Genomic DNA, 27,991 nt, shown 5'->3' with positions numbered 1-27,991 from the left:
GCTTGTGTGCATGTGTATGTTAGAATAGTGCGGTTAGAAAAGCAGAGCATAGTGCTTGTGTGCCTGTTAGATTAGATAAGAGACGCTATGGGTAAGCTCTTCATTTTAAGGAACAGTAGTAATTTAGGTTAAATTAAAATTGCTCATTGGTCAGAATTATGACCAGATTGCAATTCTAATGAACAATTCAATACAATGAATCGTCATCGTAGTGATGATTATGGAAAATAATATATGACAAGATTTTGTGCAATAAAAATGTTTATTTTTATCAAGGATGTATTATTTGGTATGGCTACATATACAGTCGGAAAAATGAAAGAATAGGTACTCATGAATGAACATAAAACACGCTGTATTTTTCTGTCACCGTGTTACAAAGAAAATTGTCCAGTGCAAGTAACAATAATTATTACATGTACTTGTGCTGACCAGTTTTTTGTGTGACACGGTGACAGGAAAATACAGCGTGTTTTATATGTTCGTTCATGGGTATTCTTTCATTTTTCCTACTGTACTTCGGGTATATCGTCGGTGATGTGACAATACCTCTATCTGCTTTTTCATGAATTTTGTAGGAGATGAAAAACTTGTTTGGGCCACCTCGTGTTTTCATATATTTTTTGATTTGTTTTGTAGTAAATTCAACTATCTATTTACTACAAAACAAGTCAAAACTTACGTATGAAAACAGGAGGTGATTGTTAAAAATGTTTTTCTTCTCCTGCAAAACTCTTGAAAAAACATATAGGAGGTATTGTCACATCACTGACGATATATTTCAGAGAATGTCTAAAAAATATACTTTGAATGTCCTAAGAACATTCATGGAATGTTTCAACAAGACATTCAGTCTAAACAATATACTGTGAATGTTCAAAGAACACTCGTAGACATTCATGGAATGTTCTTACAAGACATTCAAGGAACGATTCAAATGCTGACACAGCACTTTCCTGGGACTTTCCAGGGACGTTCGTGTGCTTTTGGGGACATTCCAGGAATGTTTTCAATGTCCTGTGTGTACCTTCTAGGAACATTCCTGGAATGTTTTGTGTTATTAGGGTAATGATATGAACAATACATAATTTCACTTTTTACGTTAATTGTTTATAGGTCTGGATCCCGCGTATGAAAAAAAATTTGATTAATAGCAAGCTGAAAAGTTGTTAATAGCTTAAGGGTGTCTAGTCGGACAAACTTTGATATGTAGGAGCACTGGAACAGGGGAAGTTTTAATTGTGGAACAGGTTAAAAATTTGGAATGGTCAGACCACGAAAACGTTACATGTATTTTGTCCGACAGAACTTCCAATTGATTTGTTACCCTTTCATTCAACTCTCATGCAAAAATCAGGCTGCTATTTATCACAAAATGGGAATTATAATGAGTGGAACACGTAGAATATGTCAAATGACAGAATTTATGAGAGGTGATAAATAGCAGTCTGAATTTTGCATATTTTCGTGGTCTGACCGTTCCAAATTTTTAACCTGTTCCACAATTAAAACTTCACCAGTTCCAGTGTTCCCATATTGTAGCAGTTATGCTACGGACCATTTAAAATTAATTACGATTTTCGATTCATTCAGTTATATTTCATTAAAAATACCCCTCTAGAAAATTCTTTGGAGACGCCTATTTAATCGCCTAGGTGCCTATTTTCGCAGCGAAGCAAGAGGAAAGCACCGCGCATGTTTCTATCGGATCGATACGAATCGATTTCCGATAACATTGAACATCAGTTGGTCAGGAAACGGCTCGAACGGCGGATGGCGCGCCGCTAGTAAGGTTATTCCCACTTTTAAGTGACGGGATTGAAACAAATTTTCGATGGAAATCAAATAATTAGAAGGAAATTAAGCGTCAGCTAATCCCATCTACAAAACTAGATAACCAAAGTTAAACATGTCTTTGGACTTCTTCACATAACAGAAGTGGATATTCCGGCGTGCCTGCCTTGTTTCAGTAAGTACATAATACATTTATCTCTCATTCCTTCGTTGTGAAATCCAATGCATCATTGTAGTTAGATCTTTTGTTAGAGTAATTTACCACATAAATTCCATATTATAGCTCATATTATCCTTAAATATTTGAAAGGAACATTCAATCAAGGCCATAGTTTTTTCTAGTGTCCAAACCTAAATTTTAATATCTTTTATACCTGATCGTTAGGCTTTTTATTTAAGTTTTTTATCTGTGATTTATAAAAAGTTTTAACGAGTATCTATACAGCCTTCTGTCACGCCCATCTAATGCGCACGTCCCTGTCATGTCTGAATTGAAGTAAACTTCAGAAATTTTGACATGACATATGAATACCTAACCTACCTAATATTTGGTGTTTTTGTTTGGGCCTGTTCAATATGTACTGCTACTGTTCTTGAAATACATCATAACTAATTAAATAAACTTTATTTTAGATCCCGTAACTTAGTTATTTAGTCACACAACGTGACTCTATCACGTTAATTATGTACTAGTTAGATTGCTAGCCACTCTGTGATGGTTTATCCCTAGAGTGGGCTGTTTTTGTTGGATAATACACCATACCTGATTTTACTACAACCAGCATCTTCACCCAGGACCTTGCAGTAGGACTTACTCACCACAGCAGCCAACCAGCGTTAGCGTGCCAAAAGAATTCATCTCTATGGACTTGCAACCCTACTTTTAACCGGCTGTTGTGTAAAAGCTAAGTTTATTTACTTTTTCTGTATTTACTTTTGGGTAAGATATATTTGCTACATTGTAAACTTTTCGTATGCATACGATTAGGAAGAGTACATATATTTTCGTGATAGATAGGGTTTTAGGTTGTTGTTTTTTTTTCTTTTTGATTCAGTATAAGTAGGAGTTAGTTAAAATAAATAAAATCAGGTCTTGTTTAATAATCATAAATAATTGTATCTTAAAATTTAATAGGGAATCGGGTTGTAAAATTTTGTCGCGGATTTTAAATAGGGAATACGTCTCGTAGGTTTTTTTTGTAAAATATATAAAGAGTCACTGACCAACTCATTTATATAGACCTTTTTGCTATTCCAACGGACTTTTGATTTGGATTTTGATTTTAATACTTTTGCTTGGCCAGTGATAGTGGATAATTGCTTGTTGAGTGGCCTTTGCGGTCCTATTTTATCTTTTCCCCATCCACTATCACTGTTATTACGTTGCGTTATATGTAAAGTGTTAACATTTAATATTTATTATTAATATATTTGTATGTATTAAGGTTGGTGTTTTATTTCAGTCTGTATTACCAGTATATAACATAGCAAGACAAGATCAGTATTTAGTATTTTGTATTTCAGGTGGTTGTAACCAGTGTCATAGAGTTCATGTTGTTCGTTACTTCAAAATCTCGAACCTGTCCAACTTCTTGGTTCTGAGAGCCGAGTTGTTCGTTCGAGTTGGCGCCCTTTTTTTCTTCTTCTTTCTTTGTTGTAACTCGATATTATTTTATCTCTAGCATTCTTATCTATTTTCCTTCCATTTTTGTATTAATAGTCTCATTTTCTTCCTAGTTACTATCATTTCATTACCAAATTTTCTTCTTATATCTCTAAAGCCAATATTCGGTGTATGGAAGCTAGCCCGAATACTCATACTTGAGATTTAGTGTCTCTCTGCCCTTTTGATTTTTTTTCCTTCTGAGCTAAGCCCCTCTTCTTTTCGTCTTAAATCTCTTCGCTCCTATTTTCCCCCATATTTCGTCAGTTCTTCTCTTCAAAAATCTCTATACCCAGAGTATAGAGGGTTCAATTGGCTAGACCCAACGTGTGGCTTCTTTTACATTTTTGGCTTTGAAAATATTTTCTTTAACTTTTGGTTTTATCTTGGTGGTTTCAGTGCCTGTGTTTTTAGATTTTCATTTTAACGTTTAGTTTATACTTCAATTTTTTTTTGGACAGTATCTTGTATCTATATCTTGAATAAACTTGTTTTGCTATGGTATACTGTGTTGACTGAATGGATTGCTTTGTTTTGATTGGTCAAATAATTATTTTGAATTAATAATAAATAAATTGAAAATTTGAATATCTTGAATTTAGCTATTTTACAAGTCCGGAATAGCATTAAAAGTGAATCACTACCTTGAATTAAAAGTTTTTTCGATTTTAGGTTTATCGGAAGTTGTAGCAGTACATTTCAACGGATTTCACGACTGGACCAAACAAATAAACATTACTGGTATAGGTATCCACTCACAACATTAACTTGAGGACAGAGAGTAAGTTAAACTTTACCTACTTACATTTTATCTCATTCTCGTGTTTATTTCCCAGTTGTTTATAATGGCATCGTTTAAGGTAGAACACATATTTATTTTGTTTACCTAGTTAACATCTGTTGTTGTGCCTTTTATCTTATTTTATCTTATCTTAATGTTGACTAATATCTTAGTTTTGGACTTGTTCATTTTGCTGTGAGTTGCCTCTTGAAAGTCCAAACTATATACCATAGGAGTACAGGATGGATAATGGGAATTTTCCCCATCTTGAATTCTGGGTTAAATAAGTATTTACAGGGATAATTGGAAAACGCTTTTCAAAAAAAAAATATATTTTCCTTGATTTATGGTTTTGTATGGTTGCGTACGGACCATGCCCATAAATTGTTACAGTCGCTTTACTGTGTCAGGATCTAGCGTGGGTTCAGGACTGATCACCCCGAACTTGTGCACTTCACTTGGCTCAGAAATACATTAATATCTATAAGTTGTTCCCAGAGTGTCTCAGGTTGAAATTAGAATGTGTCATATAGAATTCGATCGTTCTGATATTCAGCAGTAAGTAAGTCTGTTTAACTTGGTTGTCATCTCCTATGCTGTTATCTTTTAAATGATTTGAGTTTTAACATATCTTTACCTGAAGTGAGTTTACCTTTACCTGAGGTGAGTTTATCTTTACCTTTACCTGAAGTGAGTTTATCTTTATCTTTACCTGAAGTGACTTTACCTTTACCTGAAGTGAGTTTACCTTTACCTGAAGTGAGCTTATCTTTACCTTTACCTGAGGTCAGCTTATCTTTACCTTTACCTGAAGTGAGTTTATCTTTACCTGAAGTGACTTTACCTTTACCTGAAGTGAGTTTACCTTTACCTGAAGTGAGCTTATCTTTACCTTTACCTGAGGTGAGCTTATCTTTACCTTTACCTGAAGTGAGTTTATCTTTATCTTTACCTGAAGTGACTTTACCTTTACCTGAAGTGAGTTTACCTTTACCTGAAGTGAGCTTATCTTTACCTTTACCTGAGGTGAGTTTATCTCTACCTTTACCTGAAGTGAGTTTACCTTTACCTGAAGTGAGTTTATCTTTACCTTGAGTTTATCTCGTACCTTTACCTTGATGAGTGCATCTCTTATCTATATCTGATTGAATGTATATCTTATCTTTATCTTGATTATTATAAAGTCCTAAGAATCTGTCCTTCTCTGTGCTTGTCGTGAGTAAAGAATTGGATCACGTCAATAGTGCAGTTTAGGTATTACAGTTAGGACCCTAATTATATCTTACCTTTTGTGCATACCCTCTACCACGAGTAGATGTGGGCTTGCAATTATCTTTACCTTTTAGCATACTCTATACCATGAGTATAGTGGGCTTGCTAGTATCTTTACCTAGATTGTGTCTTCCTATCACTGCTCAAGAGAGTAGATGTTAAGGATTATCTTTTACCTTGATTTTTAGTTGTTGGTGATATCCAGAACCATATCATTATTTATGTTTAGCTTTGTAGTAATGTAGTTTCAACTAGTCTTGATGAATTAGTCCCTCATTGAATTCTCGGGTGATTAGTAGAATTTGTTCGCTCTAGTATCAATGTTGGGTAAATTTGATATGTTGATTGTTGTGTGTGGTTCTTGGTTATACTGTGTTAGGTGTTGTTAATACACACCTGTAATTTAGATTTAATGATGGGTTACTAACACTTGAGAATGCAGATAGTAAGTAGTGTTAAGAGTTGACTTACTCTATAAGGTTGTATAATTATATTTAGAATGTAAGTGATTAACGTGTAATTATTTGTTTTTCTCTATCTTTGGTTTTACTAAATTAAAGTAAATTATCTTGTTGAATAACTCATGTCGGTCAGTTACACATCCCTTCTATGTTCTATACTTTCTGCAAATATGATTAAATATATCTCACGTGGCCTCTATACTATGTATGACTTCGTTCCTGATTTTTGTTCTGTCCCCTCAGCAAATAGTATGACTGTTGAGCCTACCATCATTATGTTTTTATCCCACAACGTTACTCCTTTACCGTGTCCACCCTCAGGTTCGCCCTAGCGTCAGTTAGTTCTGGAAAATAAAAAAAAAGGAAACTTGTGGAGTTTTCCTTTTTTTTTGCTGGAGATAAGGGAGAATGTAGCAGTTATGCTACGGACCATTTAAAATTAATTACGATTTTCGATTCATTCAGTTATATTTCATTAAAAATACCCCTCTAGAAAATTCTTTGGAGACGCCTATTTAATCGCCTAGGTGCCTATTTTCGCAGCGAAGCAAGAGGAAAGCACCGCGCATGTTTCTATCGGATCGATACGAATCGATTTCCGATAACATTGAACAGCAGTTGGTCAGGAAACGGCTCGAACGGCGGATGGCGCGCCGCTAGTAAGGTTATTCCCACTTTTAAGTGACGGGATTGAAACAAATTTTCGATGGAAATCAAATAATTAGAAGGAAATTAAGCGTCAGCTAATCCCATCTACAAAACTAGATAACCAAAGTTAAACATGTCTTTGGACTTCTTCACATAACAGAAGTGGATATTCCGGCGTGCCTGCCTTGTTTCAGTAAGTACATAATACATTTATCTCTCATTCCTTCGTTGTGAAATCCAATGCATCATTGTAGTTAGATCTTTTGTTAGAGTAATTTACCACATAAATTCCATATTATAGCTCATATTATCCTTAAATATTTGAAAGGAACATTCAATCAAGGCCATAGTTTTTTCTAGTGTCCAAACCTAAATTTTAATATCTTTTATACCTGATCGTTAGGCTTTTTATTAAGTTTTTTATCTGTGATTTATAAAAAGTTTTAACGAGTATCTATACAGCCTTCTGTCACGCCCATCTAATGCGCACGTCCCTGTCATGTCTGAATTGAAGTAAACTTCAGAAATTTTGACATGACATATGAATACCTAACCTACCTAATATTTGGTGTTTTTGTTTGGGCCTGTTCAATATGTACTGCTACTGTTCTTGAAATACATCATAACTAATTAAATAAACTTTATTTTAGATCCCGTAACTTAGTTATTTAGTCACACAACGTGACTCTATCACGTTAATTATGTACTAGTTAGATTGCTAGCCACTCTGTGATGGTTTATCCCTAGAGTGGGCTGTTTTTGTTGGATAATACACCATACCTGATTTTACTACAACCAGCATCTTCACCCAGGACCTTGCAGTAGGACTTACTCACCACAGCAGCCAACCAGCGTTAGCGTGCCAAAAGAATTCATCTCTATGGACTTGCAACCCTACTTTTAACCGGCTGTTGTGTAAAAGCTAAGTTTATTTACTTTTTCTGTATTTACTTTTGGGTAAGATATATTTGCTACATTGTAAACTTTTCGTATGCATACGATTAGGAAGAGTACATATATTTTCGTGATAGATAGGGTTTTAGGTTGTTGTTTTTTTTTCTTTTTGATTCAGTATAAGTAGGAGTTAGTTAAAATAAATAAAATCAGGTCTTGTTTAATAATCATAAATAATTGTATCTTAAAATTTAATAGGGAATCGGGTTGTAAAATTTTGTCGCGGATTTTAAATAGGGAATACGTCTCGTAGGTTTTTTTTGTAAAATATATAAAGAGTCACTGACCAACTCATTTATATAGACCTTTTTGCTATTCCAACGGACTTTTGATTTGGATTTTGATTTTAATACTTTTGCTTGGCCAGTGATAGTGGATAATTGCTTGTTGAGTGGCCTTTGCGGTCCTATTTTATCTTTTCCCCATCCACTATCACTGTTATTACGTTGCGTTATATGTAAAGTGTTAACATTTAATATTTATTATTAATATATTTGTATGTATTAAGGTTGGTGTTTTATTTCAGTCTGTATTACCAGTATATAACATAGCAAGACAAGATCAGTATTTAGTATTTTGTATTTCAGGTGGTTGTAACCAGTGTCATAGAGTTCATGTTGTTCGTTACTTCAAAATCTCGAACCTGTCCAACTTCTTGGTTCTGAGAGCCGAGTTGTTCGTTCGAGTTGGCGCCCTTTTTTTCTTCTTCTTTCTTTGTTGTAACTCGATATTATTTTATCTCTAGCATTCTTATCTATTTTCCTTCCATTTTTGTATTAATAGTCTCATTTTCTTCCTAGTTACTATCATTTCATTACCAAATTTTCTTCTTATATCTCTAAAGCCAATATTCGGTGTATGGAAGCTAGCCCGAATACTCATACTTGAGATTTAGTGTCTCTCTGCCCTTTTGATTTTTTTTCCTTCTGAGCTAAGCCCCTCTTCTTTTCGTCTTAAATCTCTTCGCTCCTATTTTCCCCCATATTTCGTCAGTTCTTCTCTTCAAAAATCTCTATACCCAGAGTATAGAGGGTTCAATATATCAAAGTTTGTCCGACTAGACACCCTTAAGCTACTAACAAATTTTCAGCTTGCCATTAATCAACTTTTTTTTCATACGCGGGATCCAGACCCATTACGTTATGCTTTATAAACAATAAAATTTCAAATTTTAAACGCTCATATATTTGTTTATATAAAAATCGGCGCGTATTCGTGTCAAATTTTAATACGATACGAAACAAAACTTCAACCAAAACTCGAAATCAAAAAATTCGTGTTTTCATCGTAGTCTTAGAAAAACCACCGATAGAGACGTTTTGTGCTACAATTATCATTAGAATTCGTTTTGGCGTATTAATTAATTAAACGCTTTTCTTTAGTTCATTCGTTTGGGTCAAATCTTTGGACGTTAATTCCTCTTCTTCAATGCAAATGATTAAAATTTGCAGACATATGCATTCACGGGAACAATACAGGAATAGTCAATAAAAAATTGTTATATTTATTAATTGTTTAAATAAAAAAACGATTTTAACAGAAAATGCTTAACCTTTAACTACCCGCGCATCAAGGTATAACATAACTACACGGGTGGCGTACTTTTTACGTCACAAGAAAATACACTTAAAACAGGGGATTTGTTTATTTTTTTTTTGAAGGAATACACTTAGTTGTTTGTTATAAACCTTATTCGGCATCAGTGAATACTCTTCTCAGTAAACCAATTGGGATTTATAACTGGAATCATGGAATGACTGGATTCCATGATAAATAAAATTACTAATAAAAAATTTTTTGAAATGAGATTTTTTACAGGAGAAAAAGTTTTGTTTATAAAGAAAAATATATTTATTTTGAAATATATACTTAAATTACTACTTATACAGTTGAGTCCGCGAGTCTTTACCCGTGCGTCATTAATACCTGGCGAGATAAAACACATACTTTTTATCTAGCATCATTCTCTTCCATGCATGAAGCTCATGACAAACCAGCTGCCGTTTGTTATTAAGTAACAACACATGTTATTTTTATGAACCATCTAGACTCAGTGCATTGAAAAGAGATAGGTACAAAAAAATACGATTCGGTATGTTTTCATATTTTAAGCACAATTTGTTTGACGTTTCTGATTTGTTTAATTTTGTGGCTGTTAGTCAGTTGAACTTTTTGCGGTTTTTGTCGAATTTTTGCGTTTTAAAGTTTCTTTATATTACACAAACAGTTATTTTCACAACTAATTTTATATTGGGCTTTGAAATTTTAAGGTAAATAATTATATTTAGGCAATTAATATTTAAAACATACAAAGCTAACGTCATTCACACAGTAAAGAAATGACTGTGTTTAGATTTCCGTCAAGGTGAATAAAATAACAAAAATAAAATATGTTATTGGATTTTTTTATAAATTGTTTATTTATTTATTAATCAATAATAATAAAAGAATTTATTAAGCTACTTCAAATGTAGCTGTAATTCTGCGCAAAAATTTTGAAGCAAAACTTACATTTGATATTCTATATATTTGATAACGTCAAATTTTATAATAAAACCCGTAATCGGAACAGTAGCCACTTTCTGTCAGTTGTTGTTGCGTGAAATAGATTTCCGACTTATTTCGTATGCTTTAAGTGATGACGCACGGGTAAAGACTCGCGGACTCAACTGTATTGTCCACCACCGGAAACAACAAATAATAAACCGTAAATTACGATCTTCTCAGAACGCCGATTATAACGAAACTAAAACCAAATTGTAAAGCACATTCCAGCGATAGGTTAGAGAGATGAACAAGGTCAAAAATTAAATTTTTAAATATATTTGCCGTAGAATTTTTGGCGTACAAAATACTCCAGCGCATGTAGTTAAAGGTTAAATTCTCTTGTTTTTTTTTACAATGACGAAAACTTGAAACTTTTACAGACTGTAGCTAATTATATGAAATATACATAATTTCACTTTTTACGTTAATTATTTACGTTATGCTTCATAAATAAACAATAAAGTTTCAAATTTTTTGCCGATTCCGACTACTTTTCATGTTTGTATATCATATATGTTTTATACATATTTTAATAAACATGACGATATATTTTAATATTGAAAAGTGTAAAACTAAAAAATAAAAAATAAAAAAAAATTTGAAAAAAATTTTAAGAAACGCTTTTTTTTTAGTTACGAGTGACTAAAATTAAAAATATTATAAAAAATCAACTGAAAAGCAAAAAATAAAAAAAAAATGAAAAAAGTCTAACACATTGGTGATTAACTATTTAGATGGGAAATAAGCCACAATTAAATTGAAAAAATAATTTTATTAGATAAAGTTTCGAAGCCCAAATCGGGTTTCGTTGTCAAAATACAAAATACTACTAAAATAAACAAAAATGTTGTTGCTAAGTAAAAAAATTCTTCTGATAATTTATTTAACCCTCCGTTACTCGCACACGGTGTGGGAGACCGGGCCTGTAAATAAATTCCTGTAACTCTGCTTGTAGTGGGGATTTTGAATGGCTACTTCGTATACTTCTTCAGTGGTCAATCAACTGTGGGTAAAGTCAGTTCGCAGTGTAAAAAATAGTACTGTCCTTTTGTTATTACGCAACACGGTCCCGTACACCGTGTGCGAGTATTTGTGCACCAATTTTTGTGTTTGGATCACACATCGATATTTTTAATTAGTAAGGTAATTTAAGATCTTTTCCTTATTTTCAATGTTTATAGATTAGTTTATTTATATTTATATATATAAATATAAATATATAACTTACCCAGAACCATCAGAATGAGGTTTAGGGAGATATGTGGTTTACCAACAGAACAAGTACCAGTCGTAACACCAGGAACTTCAGATCGCTGTGCTGTTTGTGATTGGAAGAAAAATAGAAAAACAAAGTTTTACTGCCAAATATGCTCAAAATATCTGTGTTTGGAACACCATTGTTCCAATGAATGTGACACCATTGTGTATTTCATGTTTTAAAAACGTTAATTAATTTTTATAACTTTTTTTTTACTACAATTACTCTTTATTTTTAATTTTTTTGTGTATTGAATTAAGATCTAAAGTTCTTAGTAAACAAATTTAACCATATTCAATTTTTTTTCACTTCCAAAGTTTTTGTATATACATATAAATGGATAACAATGAAAATTATTAAATTTTTGATTAAAGTAATATAATGTGAACACAAACGCATATCTACAAAATTATATGATCATATATTCATTAAATAATTTAATCGTACACAATTTTGCAAAAAAAATAATTTTAAAACACTGCTGACCCATATTTTTGGACCCGGTCTCCTGCACCGTGCGCGAGTATCCGATCACAAAAAGTTGGCGCGAGTAACGAAAGGTTAATCTGACTTATTTATATTGGCAATTCAGACGTCTAAGATACATTTTAAAGTAGAAAACTTTAAAATGATACCGCCAATATTTATGAGTTCATGACATCAATCCCAACTCAAGAATATCCGTCACAAAAAAAATCGTGGCATGTGATCTGTCTTTAAAGAGGCAACCAAATGCAACGATGACAGTTTAATTCTCGCGTTAGAGATTCCATAATATATAACGAGGGAAAACCAGGAAAAAGCCTCTTGATACTATCCCGACATCGTAAGTATTTGTTCTTACATTTAATTTACTTTTAAAAAACTAATACCAAATTCTGACTTTAATATGTTTAAATTATAAATAATACTAATAACACATAGATATACAATAAGTAATACTAAAATATAAAATTTGTAATAACTCGATATGTTATTGACTTACTAATCGTGGTATCTTCTTTCTAATGACTTCCTCTTTCAGTATGGGTAACCACATCCTACTGCATTCTACCGAGGAATTTGCGACACAATTGGTTTCATTTAGCATAATTAGAGCCGCTTCTTTGATTTTTCTCTTTCTACTAGCTGATTCTTTCAGGACTATACTTGAATCTCTCCACTGAACTCTATGTTCATTATCCAATGCGTGTTGACATGTTTGAGATCCATCAAATTCTCTATTTTTAATATAAGACTGATGTTCACTTATTCTAATGTTTAATGGTCTTGATGTTTCACCAAACAAAATTGTTCATATTCACAAGGTATTTTTATAAATGCAATTCTTTGTTCTTTCTTGTTTATTGTTAGGTTTAGTTTTAGATAGAATAGATCTCAATGTGTTTGTTGTTTTGAATGTTGTTGAAATGTTGAATTTATTTCCTATTGTTTTAAGTTTCTCGGATAGTCCTTTTATATACGGTATTGATATTTTCCTCGTATTATTTCTTAAGAATGTTGTAGGATCCCGTTCTAAGTTGTTCTGTTCCATTCAATCCAATCTTGACAATTCCTTATTTATAAACGATAAAGGATAATCATTTTTTAATAAAACAGATGTTGACAATTGTTTTTCTTCTAAAAATGAATTTTCGTTAGAACAAGTAATTTTGGCTCTATCATATAAGGATTTAATGATTCACTTTTTAACGTTGATATTGTGATTTGATTTGTAATTGAAATATATGTTGGTGTGTGCTGGTTTTTTATACACTTGAGTTTCATATTCAGTATCTTTCTTTGAGACTAAAACATCGAGGAAAGGCAAAGTGTTATTGTATTCCTTTTCCATTGTAAATTTTATTATCTCTTCTTGATCGTTTATAATATTCAGGAATGTATCCAACAATTGTGATCTATGAGGCCATATTGAAAATACATCATCTACATATCTCCACCATACTGTGGGTTTTAAATTTTGTTTAGAAATGATATCAGTTTCAAAATCCTCCATAAATATATTAGCCGATAATAGAGATAAGGAAGAGCCCATTGCTAGACTAAAATTTTGTTTATAGAATTCATTATTTAGTTGAAAATAGGTATTATTAGTACATAATGTCAATAACTCCATTATAGCTGATACATTTAGTCTTGTCCTAGTTGTCAATATATTAACATTCTCTAATTTCGATTTGATTACTTTTTAAGTTTTATCTAATGGCTCATTTGTAAATAAACTGTTAATGTCAAAACTCACTAAAATATTATTTGGATTAAATTCAATAGTTGATAATTGGTTTAAAAAATGTTTTTTATTTTTTATAAATGTGTCATCATTATTAGCAAATGGTTTTATAATGTTTAACAAAAATTTTGATAGTTCACTAGAAGGAGAATTGATGGTACTACAAATGGGTCTGAATGATATGTTCGTCTTATGAATTTTCGGCACTCCATAAAAATGTGGTGTCTTACTGTAGTGAGGTGTTATTAATTTTCTTTGATAGTATGTTAGATAATTTTTAAATTTGAATAAAGTTCTATATATTTTGTTTTCCAGTGTCTTCGTTGGATCCTTCGTTAATTTGGTATAAGGTCCATTTGTAATTAGATCTGTAATTTTGTCCTCATATTGTATTTTATTCATTACTACAGTTGCATTGCCTTTATCCGCTGGTAGGATTGTTATGGAGTTATCATTTCCTAAAGTTTTTAAAGCTTTCATTTCCTCTTTGCTGATGTTCTGTTTAATTTGATTAGACTTTTCCAATTCAAGTTTACATAGTACCCTATATTGTTCTTTTTCATGAGTTGGTAGACACTGGGATATATTCTCCACTGAGCTAATTATGTCTAATTTTGGAATAGATGGATGAGTAACAGCATAGTTTAAACCTTTTGACAATACCAAATTTTCCGTGCGTTTAAATATATATTTGATAGATTGACAACTGTCGCTAATATGTCATTATTTCTATTTAGGTTATCAAAAGTATTTAGACTACTTTCTTCTAAAAGAATATTAAATTTATTTAAATGTATATTTCTTTGTTTCTGATATGAATTTTCATAAATTATGTGTTATTCGATCAAAATCAGAACTTGATATCCTTCCGAAAACTAAATCTTCAATATTTATGTTATATTATATATACCTACGTATTTTATATATTTTAAAGTCTTCTACTTTAAAATCTATAATATTCGTCTGAATTGCCAATATAAATGAGTCAGATTAAATAAATTATTAGAAAAATTTTTTACTTAGCAACAACATTATTGTTTATTTTAGTAGTATTTTGTATTTTGACAACGAAACCCGATTTGGGCTTCGAAACGTTAATAAAATTATTTTTTCAATTTAATTGTGGCTTATTTCCCATCTAAATAGTTAATCATAAAAATGCCACAAGGAAATAGTTTCAGAACAACACTAACAAATTCGATAAAGAAAAGCGTGGGGGCGAAAACCGTTTATTCGATGAAGACGCGTAACACTGTTTTTTGACGAACGTGTTAGATTTTTTTTATTTTTTTTTTGTTTTTTGCTTTTTGGTTGATTTTTTTTATAATATTTTTAATTTTAGACACTCGTAACTAAAGAAAATCGTTTCTTAAAATTTGTTTTTCATATTTTTTTATTTATTATCAATTAAAAAAAAAACAGTTGCTCTTTATAAAATACTCTACGTTATACATCATCTAAGATGCAACCATTAAATATTAAATTTTATTAATTTTATACGAGGTATGTAAAAAATATGAATTTCACTCAAGAGTAAAGTACCTTTATATTTCACAATATCGAAAATTGTTATTAACAAAAATTTTTTGGAATTAAAAACTATGTTTCAATGGTCAGTGATTCCCTTTTTAACGTTGATGTTGTTATTTGATTTGTAATTGAGATATCTGTTGGTGTGTGTTGGTTTTCTATACACTTGAGTGTCATATCCAGAATTCTTCTTTGGGACTAAAACATCGAGGAAAGGCAAAGTGTTATTGTATTCCTTTTTCATTATAAATTTTATTGTCTCGTCTTGATCGTTTATAATATTCAGGATTGTATCTAACAATTCTGATATATGAGGCCATATTGAAAACACATCATCTACATATCTCCACCACCATACTGTGGGTTTTAAATTTTGTTTAGAAATGATATCAGTTTCGAAATCCTCTATAAATATATTAGCCAATCATGGAGATAAAGAAGAGCCCATTGCTAGACTAAAATTTTGTTTATAGAATTCAGTATTTAGTTGAAAATAGGTATTATTAGTACATAATGTCAATAACTCCACTATAGCTGATACATTAATCTTGCCCTAGTTGCCAATGTATTATCATTCTCTAATTTCGTTTTGATTATGTTTAAAGTTTTATCTAATGGCTCATTTGTAAATAAACTGTTTATGTCAAAACTTACTAAAATATTATTGGGATTAAATTCAATAGTTGATAATTTGTTTAAAAAATGTTTTGTATTTTTTATAAATGTGTCATCATTATTAGCAAATGGTTTTATAATGTTTAATAACAATTTTGATAGTTCACTACAAGGAGAATTGATGGTACTACAAATGGGTCTAAGTGGTATGTTCGCTTTATGAATTTTCGGCACTCCATAAAAATGTGGTGTCTTACTGTAGTAAGGTGTTATTAATTTTCTTTGATGGTATGTTAGATCATTTTTAAATTTGAATTAAGTTCTATATATATTTTGTTTTCCAGTGTCTTCGTTGGATCCTTCATTAATTTGGTATAAGGTCCATTTGTAATTAGATCTGTAATTTTGTCCTCATATTGTATTTTATTCATTATTACAGTTGCATTGCCTTTATCCGCTGGTAGGATTGTTAAGGAGTCATCATTTCCTAAGGTTTTTAAAGCTTTCATTTCCTCTTTGCTGATGTTCTGTTCAATTTTATTAGACTTTTCCAATTCAAGTTTACATAGTACCCTATATTGTTTTTTTTTCATGAGTTGGTAGACACTGGGATATATTCTCCACTGAGCTAATTATGTCTTATTTTGGAATAGATGGATGAGTAACAGCATAGTTTACACCTTTTGACAATAACAAATTTTCCGTGCGTTTAAATGTCTATTTGATAGATTGACAACTGTCGCTAATATGTCATTATTTTTATTTAAGTTATCAAAAGTATTTAGACTATTTTCATCTAAAAGAATATTAAATTAATTTAAATGTATATTTCTTTGTCTCTGATATGAGTTTTCATATATTATGTGTAAATTAAAAATAATTCGATCAAAATCAAAACTTGATATCATTCCGAAAAGTAAATCTTCAATACTTATATTATATTATATACACGTATTTTATACATTTTAAAGTCTTCTACTTTAAAATCTATAATATACATCTGAATTGCCAATATAAATGAGTCAGATTAAATAAATTATTAGAAAAACTTTTTACTTAGCAACAACATTATTGTTTATTTTAGTAGTATTTTGTATTTTGACAACGAAACCCGATTTGGGCTTCGAAACGTTAATAAAATTATTTTTTCAATTTAATTGTGGCTTATTTCCCATCTAAATAGTTAATCATAAAAATGCCACAAGGAAATAGCTTCAGAACAACACTAACAAATTCGATAAAGAAAAGCGTGGGGGCGAAAACCGTTTATTCGATGAAGACGCGTAACACTGTTTTTTGACGAACGTGTTAGATTTTTTTTTATATTTTTGTGTTTTTTGCTTTTTGGTTGATTTTTTTTATAATATTTTTAATTTTAGACACTCGTAACTAAAGAAAATCGTTTCTTAAAATTTTTTTTTCATATTTTTTTATTTATTATCAATTTAAAAAAAAACAGTTGCTCTTTATAAAATACTCTACGTTATACATCATCTAAGATGCAACCATTAAATATTAAATTTTATTAATTTTATACGAGGTATGTAAAAAATATGAATTTCACTCAAGAGTAAAGTACCTTTATATTTCACAATATCGAAAATTGTTATTAACAAAAATTTTTTGGAATTAAAAACTATGTTTCAATGGTCAATGATTCCCTTTTTAACGTTGATGTTGTTATTTGATTTGTAATTGAGATATCTGTTGGTGTGTGTTGGTTTTCTATACACTTGAGTGTCATATCCAGAATTCTTCTTTGGGACTAAAACATCGAGGAAAGGCAAAGTGTTATTGTATTCCTTTTTCATTATAAATTTTATTGTCTCGTCTTGATCGTTTATAATATTCAGGATTGTATCCAACAATTCTGATATATGAGGCCATATTAAAAACACATCATCTACATATCTCCACCACCATACTGTGGGTTTTAAATTTTGTTTAGAAATGATATCAGTTTCGAAATCCTCCATAAATATATTAGCCAATCATGGAGATAAAGAAGAGCCCATTGCTAGACTAAAATTTTGTTTCTAGAATTCAGTATTTAGTTGAAAATAGGTATTATTAGTACATAATGTCAATAACTCCACTATAGCTGATACATTAATCTTGCCCTAGTTGCCAATGTATTATCATTCTCTAATTTCGTTTTGATTATGTTTAAAGTTTTATCTAATGGCTCATTTGTAAATAAACTGTTTATGTCAAAACTTACTAAAATATTATTGGGATTAAATTCAATAGTTGATAATTTGTTTAAAAAATGTTTTGTATTTTTTATAAATGTGTCATCGTTATTAGCAAATGGTTTTATAATGTTTAATAACAATTTTCATGGTTCACTACAAGGAGAATTGATGGTACTACAAATGGGTCTAAGTGGTATGTTCGCTTTATGAATTTTCGGCATTCCATAAAAATGTGGTGTCTTACTGTAGTAAGGTGTTATTAATTTTCTTTGATAGTATGTTAGATCATTTTTAAATTTGAATTAAGTTCTATATATATTTTGTTTTCCAGTGTCTTCGTTGGATCCTTCATTAATTTGGTATAAGGTCCATTTGTAATTAGATCTGTAATTTTGTCCTCATATTGTATTTTATTCATTATTACAGTTGCATTGCCTTTATCCGCTGGCAGGATTGTTATGGAGTCATCATTTCCTAAGGTTTTTAAAGCTTTCATTTCCTCTTTGCTGATGTTCTGTTCAATTTTATTAGACTTTTCCAATTCAAGTTTACATAGTACCCTATATTGTTTTTTTTTCATGAGTTGGTAGACACTGGGATATATTCTCCACTGAGCTAATTATGTCTTATTTTGGAATAGATGGATGAGTAACAGCATAGTTTACACCTTTTGACAATAACAAATTTTCCGTGCGTTTAAATGTCTATTTGATAGATTGACAACTGTCGCTAATATGTCGTTATTTTTATTTAGGTTATCAAAAGTATTTAGACTATTTTCATCTAAAAGAATATTAAATTTATTTAAATGTATATTTCTTTGTCTTTGATATGAATTTTCATATATTATGTGTAAATTAAAAATAATTCGATCAAAATCAGAACTTGATATCATTCCGAAAAGTAAATCTTCAATACTTATATTATATTATATACACGTATTTTATACATTTTAAAGTTTTCTACTTTAAAATGTATAATATACGTCTATATTTCCAATATAAATGAGTCAGATTAAATAAATTATTAGAAGAATTTTTTTACTTAGCAACATTTTTGTTTATTTTAGTAATATTTTGTATTTTGACAACGAAACCCGATTTGGGTTCCGAAACGTTAATAAAATTATTTTTTCAATTTAATTGTGGCTTATTTCCCATCTAAATAGTTAATCATAAATATGGCACAAGGAAATAGCTTCAGAACAACACTAACACATTCGATAAAGAAAAGCGAAAACCGTTTATTCGATGAAGACGCGCCACGCTTTTTTTTGACGAACGTGTTAGATGTTTTTTGTTCTTTTCTGTTTTTTTTTTGTTTTTTGCTTTTTGGTTGATTTTTTTATAATATTTTTAATTATAGACACTCGTAACTAAAGAAAATCGTTTCTTAAATAGATTTTTTCATATTTTTTTTATTTATTATCAATTTTAGGAAAAACAGTTGTTCTTTATAAAATACTCTGCATTATACATCATATAAGATGCAACCATCAAATATCAAATTTTATTAATTTTATACGAGGTATGTACAAAAATATGAGTTTCACTCAAGAGTAAGTACCTTTATATTCACAATATCGAAACTTGTTATTAACAAAAAATTTTTGGAATTAAAAACTATGTTTCAATGTTCAATTACATCCTTCTAGTTGAAATATTATGAACTATAAAGACACTTAACTGTTAAGCGAAATTCTAATTTTTTTACATACTTCGTATAAAATTGGTAAAGTTTGATATCTGATGGTTGTATCTTATACTTTAGACTAGATATAGCATTTTATCAAGGTTAACTTTTTTCGTAAAATTGATAATAAAATAATTGAAATATAATGATTTTCCGTAATTTAAGAAAAAATTGAATTTTTTTTTCGATTAAAAATATGTAATTACAGATTAAAACAATTTTTCATATTCTGGAATATAAAAGTACTCTTTAACAAAATTCATATTTTTGAATTTTTTTGAAAGTTAAAAATTTAATTTTTTGCTTCGTAAACTGCAAAATAAATGAAAATCGTTATTTGTTAACAACTTTTACTAAAACTAACTTAGAACTTTAGTGTTTCACCCAAAGTTGGGTATTGGGGTACTTAACAAACCGTTAAAATTTGAGATTGATCCATTAGTTAGTTTAAGTTATTCTATTTGTTTTTCCCAGAGACCTTTATTTTGCAATAACATAATAATGAAGATAGGGCAATTCTGCGTACGCTAAGTGAAAGTAAAAAATATTAATCCCTATTCCACGAACATACGCCTGTTTTGGATTACTTCGACAACGAATATTTTACTGTGCAAAATAAGAAGAACGAAAGTAAATTGCAAATTACATTGTTGTTTATTGGAATAATTATTAGCGCTATTTACTTTCGTACTTCTTATGTTGCACAGTAAAATATTCGTTGTCGAAGTAATCCAAAACAGGCGTATGTTCGTGGAATGGCCCATACTATCAAAATGTATTAAAAAAGATAAAAAATTATCTAATATAATCAAAAATCCTAATGCCAAATTTCTTAAATTTTTTATATAAACACTTAAGAATAACTTTAAAAATATTGTCCGTATAAAAAATCATTTTACATATTCGAAAAGCTGGTATTTTACAAGAATTTCTAAAAATGTAGGTCAAATGGTGACCAGTCGTGGTACGTGAAAGGCGGAGCTGGGAGCCGACAAATGCATGAGTTCAAAAACTAAAAAAGCAACTTAAAACTAATATTATTTTCTATATCTCTGGATCTACTCAGTGTATTTTGATCTTTCTTGTTTAAATTTGTATATAATTTTTGTGTACATTAAAAATATGCAATTTGTGTAGACATTTGTTAATTAATAAACAGTCTGATTTGTTTAAACATTTAAAAAAAATGATTTTTCCCAAATATCCATATTTTTAATCATACTGTCATCACTAATAGAAAAAGTTAAGGTATACTATAACAAATAAATTATCTTCAACAAATAATAATTATCTAATACAAATAATTTATTTTTTAAAATGTCCTTTAACTTTTTTCACGATCATTAATGATACAATAATTTAAAAAACAGATTTTTGGAAAAAAAAAATTTTTCAAGAATTGTTTAAACAAATTGTTTATTAATTGACAAATTTATAAACAAATTGCATATTTGTAATGAATCCCTAAAATTAATAAGTTAAATTTACTAATAGTTATTAACAAATATCGATTTTCATTTATTTTTCAATTTGCGAAGCAACAAATCGACTTTTAACATTCAAAAATCGGTATTTTGAAGCTGTTTCAATGTTCTAAAAGATCAATGTTCTTAATTTTATGTCAACTATTAAACTTTTTAACGGGGTGCAAAAATCAAAAAAATCGCGTTTTTGCACTAAATTGTTAATAATTAATAAAAGGACGCGAAATCTAGGCAGGAAACAGGCAGGTTTTCTTTTTATAGGTCTACAATAACTACAAAAGTAGTCAGCTACCTGGATATTTGAGTGTCCTGAGAAAATCCTTATTTCTCTAGACTATAGTGCCATATTCAGATTCAGCATAATCAAAAACAAAATAGGAACATATTGGATCAAAATAAAATGATGAATTTAACGGTATTTTTAAAAAACCAATCCAGAAGTAAAAACTTCGAGATGTATTCTGGTATAAAATCGTTTATTTAAAACTATTAAATGTCATGGATTGCAAAACGTTTTCGTCCTATACAGAACATCTTCAGTGCCTAGAATGAAGTATTTCCACGTTAGTTTAAAGCAAAAGGTTAAAATTGTGACTGTTAAAATGAAAAGAGTGGGAATACTTACATCCTGCCGAGTAGTTTGAAACTAGCACACTGTAAATAGTGTTAACCTCATCGTATATGGTTTACATAATATAATATATTAAAATTTTATGACTACAAGTCGATGTTGATAGATAAAGTGGAACACATGCTAAAAGGGTGCCATGGTTCCCTGCTAGAAGATGCTAGGTACTTGCCAATTCAATGGGCACATACCAACTGAGAAATTAGGAAGTGGATATACAATTTGACAAGAGTGACATTACATGACAAGATAAAGCCAATTTTTGGTTAAAGTTTCATTTGATTTTGGATTTTTTCTTCTTCTTCAGGTGCCATCTCCGCTACGGAGGTTGGCAATCATCATAGCTATTTTGATTTTTGAGGCAGTAGCTCTAAATAGTTGTTTCGAGCTGGTTGTTTCGAGCTGCATCCAAACCACTCTCTCAGGTTCTTCAACCATGAAATTCGTCTTCTTCCGATGCTTCTTCTGCCATCTATCTTTCCTTGCATTATGAGTCGTAGGATGCCATACTTCTCGCCCCGCATCACATGTCCGAGATAGTGTAGCTTCTTTTCTTTAATTGTAAGTTCAACTTCCTTTTCTTTACCTATTCTTCTCAGTACTTCATTGTTTGTAACTCTATCTACCCAGGAAACCCTCATAATTTTTCTATAGGTCCACATTTCAAAGGCGTTAAGTCGTCTCATTGTCTCTACATTTAACGTCCATGATTCCACTCCATAGTATAGAACACTGTAGACGTAACATTTTGTTAGGCGTACTTTAAGAGCTAATGTTAAATCTTTGCTACATAGGACCTTTTTCATTTTTATAAAATTAGAACGTGCTTTTTCGATTCTGACTTTTATTTCTGCAGTGTAGTCATTATTTTCTGTTATAAGTGTTCCTAGGTAAGTGTACTTTTTTACTCTTTCAATCTGCTGGCCCTCTACTATCAAGATTTCGTTAGTATTTGATTTTTTAATAAAATGCAAAGGTTTGTCTGCGAAAATTATTTAAATTATTTGAATAATAAAATCTACTGTAAAGTTTAAATTAGCAACTCTCTATTCCAGAATAACTTATAGATTCATTAAATTTAATGCAGATATATTTCATGGTTTAAGTTGTGAAGTCATCGAATGTGAAATGACGAGATGAAAGTTGAGTTTTTTGAAACAAGGAAATACACTACATAATAAAAGATAATTAGACTTGCGTGGAAAAACAAAGCTAAACAAACCAAAAAACCAGAATTTAAGAGTATTTTTATGTGATGTACTGTTGGTTGCCTAACAAGGCAAGCAGGCAACAGGTTGAAGGTAAACGGTAGAATATTGCGAGAAACCAGTATAATACAAAAGGTGGCTATTTATTGTGTTAAATTTATTAGTATACTATTGCAATGAATAATTATGTCTGTTAAAAGTTGGAAAATAATTGTTGACAAAATTAAATAACTAAAGATTACTGTTAGTGAGATAGATATATGTGTGAAGGATATGATTTTATATAATATTGTGGAATGAATAAAAGTATGTATTAATATAATAAAATTAAACTATGTGACATAAAGCCTAATTCATCTTTATGTAGTTTTGGACGGACTGAATGAATTGGAAGTAATGTATCTTGATAGGCTACCAACGTAGATTAGTGAATAAAATAATTAGAATGAGAGATACCAATATAAGTCAAATTGTGGGTTGGTGTCAGTGTGTAAAGAAGAATATAAATTGAATAAGTATATGAAATAGAGAAGTATGAGATTGATTTCTATTGGTGATAGTGGAGTGAACAGACTGAACTAAATGAAATATATTTAAGTGCAGAACTTTATGAACGTATGTGATTGCAACTGAAATCAAACAAATGTAAAATGTGAAAAAATTATTTTAAATTGGGATAAATGGATATTGGAAGTTGCCTGATATGATTGGAAATGAAAAGATAGATGAAAAAAAAAAGAATAGTGAATGCATTAAAACTTAAATGTTATAGTCTGGAAGAAGTTTGACTGAATGGATCATAATGGATGTATGTGTGCAGTATCCTATTGTTAAGTAAAGTCTAAGAATCTAAAAAGAAAGAAGTGACAGAATGTTACTAAGTAAGGAAAGTGATATATATGACAGACCAGAGTGATTGGCTGTATAGTGTTTTTTTATTGTAAACGGAGATGAGAGAAAATGAGTAAGTAACATAACAGGCAACAGGATAAAATGAGTGATAAGGTACATTCCAAAGAGACAATAAACCAGACAGATTTAAGGATTATTAATAATAAGAGCCATTTAAATAAATTATGAAAGAAATGGTGAGATGAGATATAGAGGACCTGAAAAAAGACAGAGACACGGGGTCAAACCAGAAATGACTAGGAATGGAGAAAAATATGAAGGATAGGAAAATAGAAGAATCAAAACTGTGTTAGGGATGGGATAGTGGGAGAGGCAATAATGAAGTGGAAAAGAAGATGCAAGTTGAGATATGTGTTAATGGGTGATTAGTATGGAAAGAGAAGATTGTTAGAAACTAGTGTGGTAGTGGAAAAAGCGGGGGAGGGGGAAAAAGTGGAGAATAGGAGTAAAGGGTAAGGGGGTAAGGGGAATAATGAGATAAAACTAGGGTTGGATTAAGGGAATAGTTGTCGATGGATAGGAGTAAAAGGACGATTTAAAGTGGTTTGGCGATTAACGCAATTGGGGCTGGTCCTCATGTCTCTGGAAATCTCAAGGTCTTCGTACAAATCCAGGCGTAGATTGTTTCTGTCTTGGATGTTATGGATTAATTTAACACCATCAGGGATGTTAAGATGATGATTATTAACTTTTAAATGATGGGAAAAGGCTGATGTAGTGTCTCTTTTAGAATGTTCAGCAGATCTGGTTGAGAGTGATCTGTAAGTCCTGCCGATGCAAGAGGCATCAAAATCAGAACAAGTCAGGTAGTGACCTGTAAATAGCAGAAGAGGAAGATGACTGATGGAAAGCAGAATTTTGAAGCAATCTAGATTCTCTTTTATGGATGAGCTTATCTATTATAGAGGGATCGTAACCATTGTTGACAGCTATTTGTTTTATAATGTTGAGGTCTTTGTTGAATGAATCTGTTGACGTAGGTATAGAGAAAAGTCTGTGTATGAAGCTTCTAAAAGCTGCTAGTTTGTGTGATAGAGGATGATTAAAAGAAAAATGAATTACATGGTCAGTTTGGGTGGGTTTACGAAAGATACCAAAGTTGAATTGGTTGTTAAGTCTGGTAATAGATAAATCAAGGAAATTAATGGCCTGAGAATATTCTAGTTCCACGGTAAATTTGATATTTGGGTGAATTAGGTTAATGTTAAGAAGTAGTTGTTGAGCTGAGTCATGATGTCCAGCAATGAAGACCAAACAATCATCTACGTAACGGAACCAATATAAAATTTCTGGATTTTTCATAATGTGATTGGACTCTAAATGATCCATAAAGACATCAGCTAGGAATGGGGATAAGCAACTGCCCATTGCTAAACCATCTGGTTGTTTATAGAATTTGTTGTTAAATTGAAAGAAATCTTGAGATAGACATAATTCAAGGATATCTAATATCGGTGAAATGACATTGGGCTGAACAGACTTGTTGACTAAGAGTGATTTTACCAGACTTAAAGTTTCGATTTTGGGCACTGATGTAAATAAGTTGCTTACATCAAAAGAAAGCATAGTTATGTCTGTATTGAGATTGATGAGTTGAAGTTTATCAAATAATTGGTATGAATTTGATACAGTAAAACGGGGTGTGAAGTTGATTAAATTTTTTAAGGTATTGAGTATGAATTTTGATAAAATAGAAACTGGAGTGTTAATGAAACTGACGACAGGACGTATAGGAATTCCAACTTTATGTATCTTGGGTAAACCGTACAACCTCGGAATAAGAGGGTTACCAGGAAGTTTGTTGTAAGGGGCCTCATAATTGAATAAAACTTCGGAGTGTTTTTTGATGTTATCTTTCAATTTACTTATGAATCTCTTGGAAGGATCAGTTGGTAAATTAGTGAAGTGGTTGTCATCTAGAAAAGGTGAAACTTTATTGTTGTAAGTATCACGGTCTAGAATAACCAAACAGTTATGTCTATTAAGCTAGAAAGACCATTTCATAAGGGAGCCATGAGACACACCCCATATTTTTTTGCTATTTTATGGCTAATTTATTACGCAAATTAAAAATTTATTGCTTCATCCCCTTCAGAGAAAGAGGTGGCCATTCCAGCTCAATATTAAGCTAGAAAGGCCAACATTCATATATCCGGAACGAAAGTAGATAGAGAGTTGCTTCCGGTGGCCTATTTTATTGCTAATTAATTGCTAATTTATTACGCAAAACAAAAATTTATTGATTCATCCCCTTCAGAGAAACAGGTGGCCATTCCAGCTTAATATTAGGCTAGAAAGGCCAACATTCATATATCCGGAACGAAAGTAGATAGAGAGTTGCTTCCGGTGGCCTATTTTATTGCTAATTAATTGCTGAAAGATTGAGTTTTCAAGAATTTACAAACTCACCCCATTCAACCCCTACCGATATCATAATTCCCCGGAATCCACAAAAAGTGAAAATAACCAGTTTAAAGAGCTAAAACCAAGTACGTATTTTTTGCTTATTCATTGCTACAGGTCTAAGCCAAAAATGAATGTTTTGCTTCCTCCCCTAACGAGCCACAATGGCTACTGCGGTTTAATACTTAAGGCTACAATACTCAACACTCCTATTTCAGGAAAGAAGGTAGATAGATGGTCGCTTCTGGCGGAATATTTAATTTTTAATTAATTTCTGAAAGATGGGGTATACCAGAATTTACAAACTCACCCCCTCCAACCCCACCGTTATCATCGTTCCACGGATTTCACAAAGAGTGAAAATAATCAGTTTAAAAACTTAAAACCAAGTGGGTATTTCTTTCTAATTTACAGCTGCAGGTCTACGCCAAAAACCAATTTTTTGCTTTATCCCCTAACGAGAAACAATGGCTACTGCGGTTTAATCCTTATGCTACAATACCCAACACTCCTATTTCAGGAACGAAAACAGATAGAGGGTCGTTTCCAGCGGCTATCTTATTGCTAATTAATTTCTGAAAGATATGGTATACAACAATTTGCAAACACACCCCCTCCAACCCCCACCGTTGTTGTCATTCCCCGGATTTCACAGAAAGTCAAAATTACTAGTTTAAAACCTATGACCTAGTGGGCATTTTTTTCCTAAGCAACTGCTGCACTGCAGGTCTACACCAAAAACGATTTTATTGCTTCATCCCCTAACGAGCAACAATGGCTACTGCGGTTGAATATTTAAACTACAATACTCAATTCTCCCGTTTCAGTAACGAAAACAGATAGAGCGTCGCTTCCGGCGGCCTATTATATTACTAATTAATTGCTTATTTATTACGCAAATTACAAATTTATAGCTTCAACCCCTTCAGAGAAACAGGTGGCTATTCTAGCTTAATATTAAGCTAGAAGAGCCAACATTCATATTTCTGGAACGAAAGTAGATAGAGTGTAGCTTTCGGCGGTATATTTTATTGCTAATTAATTGCTGAAAGATTGGGTATACCAGAATTTACAAACTCACCCCCTCCAACCCCTACCATTATTATCGCTCAACAGATTTCACAGAAAGTTAAAATGACCAGTTTAAAAACCTAAGGCCAAGTGGGTATTTTTTTCCTAAGCAACCGCTGCAGGTCTACGCCAAAATCGATTTTATCGCTTCATCCCCTAACCAGCAAAAATGGCTACTGCGGTTGAATACTTAAGCTACAACACTCAATTCTCCTATTTCAGTAACGAAAGTAGATAAAGGGTCACTTCCAGCGGCATATTTTATTGCTAATTAATTTCTGAAAGATATGGTATACAACAATTTAAAAACTCACCCCCTCCAACCCCCACCGTTATCATCATTCCCCGGATTTCACAGAAAGTCAAAATTACTAGTTTAAAAACCTATGACCAAGTGAGTATTTTTTTCCTAAGCAACTGCTGCAGGTCTACGCCAAAAACAATTGTATTGCTTCATCCATTAACGAGCAACAATGGCTACTGCGGTTGAATACTTAAACTACAACACTCAATTCTCCTGTTTCAGTAACGAAAGCAGATAAAGCGTCGCTTCCGGCGGCCTATTTTATTGCTAATTAATTGCTTATTTATTACGCAAATTACAAATTTATAGCTTCAACCCCTTCAGAGAAACAGGTGGCTATT

The 27,991-nt window shown here is 31.2% G+C and overlaps 1 protein-coding gene and 1 long non-coding RNA gene across 7 annotated transcripts in view; one reads left to right on the top strand and one right to left on the bottom strand.

Annotated features, from left to right (window-relative positions):
* The window catches only part of LOC114345343 (uncharacterized), a 1,044,574-nt gene that overhangs the window by 91,688 nt on the left and 924,895 nt on the right, over window positions 1-27,991 (bottom strand). The gene's annotated exons all lie outside the window — the stretch shown is intronic.
* On the top strand, window positions 1,544-8,080 carry LOC126888020 (uncharacterized). Of its 3 annotated transcripts, none has more exons than XR_007699349.1 (4): window positions 1,544-1,969; window positions 2,428-4,901; window positions 5,142-6,812; window positions 7,270-8,080. It is a non-coding gene; the product is annotated as an uncharacterized LOC126888020 (long non-coding RNA). The 3 variants fall into 3 exon arrangements; XR_007699348.1 differs by having other exon boundaries at window positions 2,428-5,024; XR_007699347.1 differs by having other exon boundaries at window positions 2,428-6,812.

The sequence above is a fragment of the Diabrotica virgifera genome, chromosome 7 (genome assembly GCF_917563875.1).
Source record: "Diabrotica virgifera virgifera chromosome 7, PGI_DIABVI_V3a".
NCBI classification, from domain to species: domain Eukaryota; kingdom Metazoa; phylum Arthropoda; class Insecta; order Coleoptera; family Chrysomelidae; genus Diabrotica; species Diabrotica virgifera.
The sequence above is the reverse complement of the archived record's forward strand: the minus strand, read 5'-3'. Positions and strand labels throughout refer to the sequence as shown.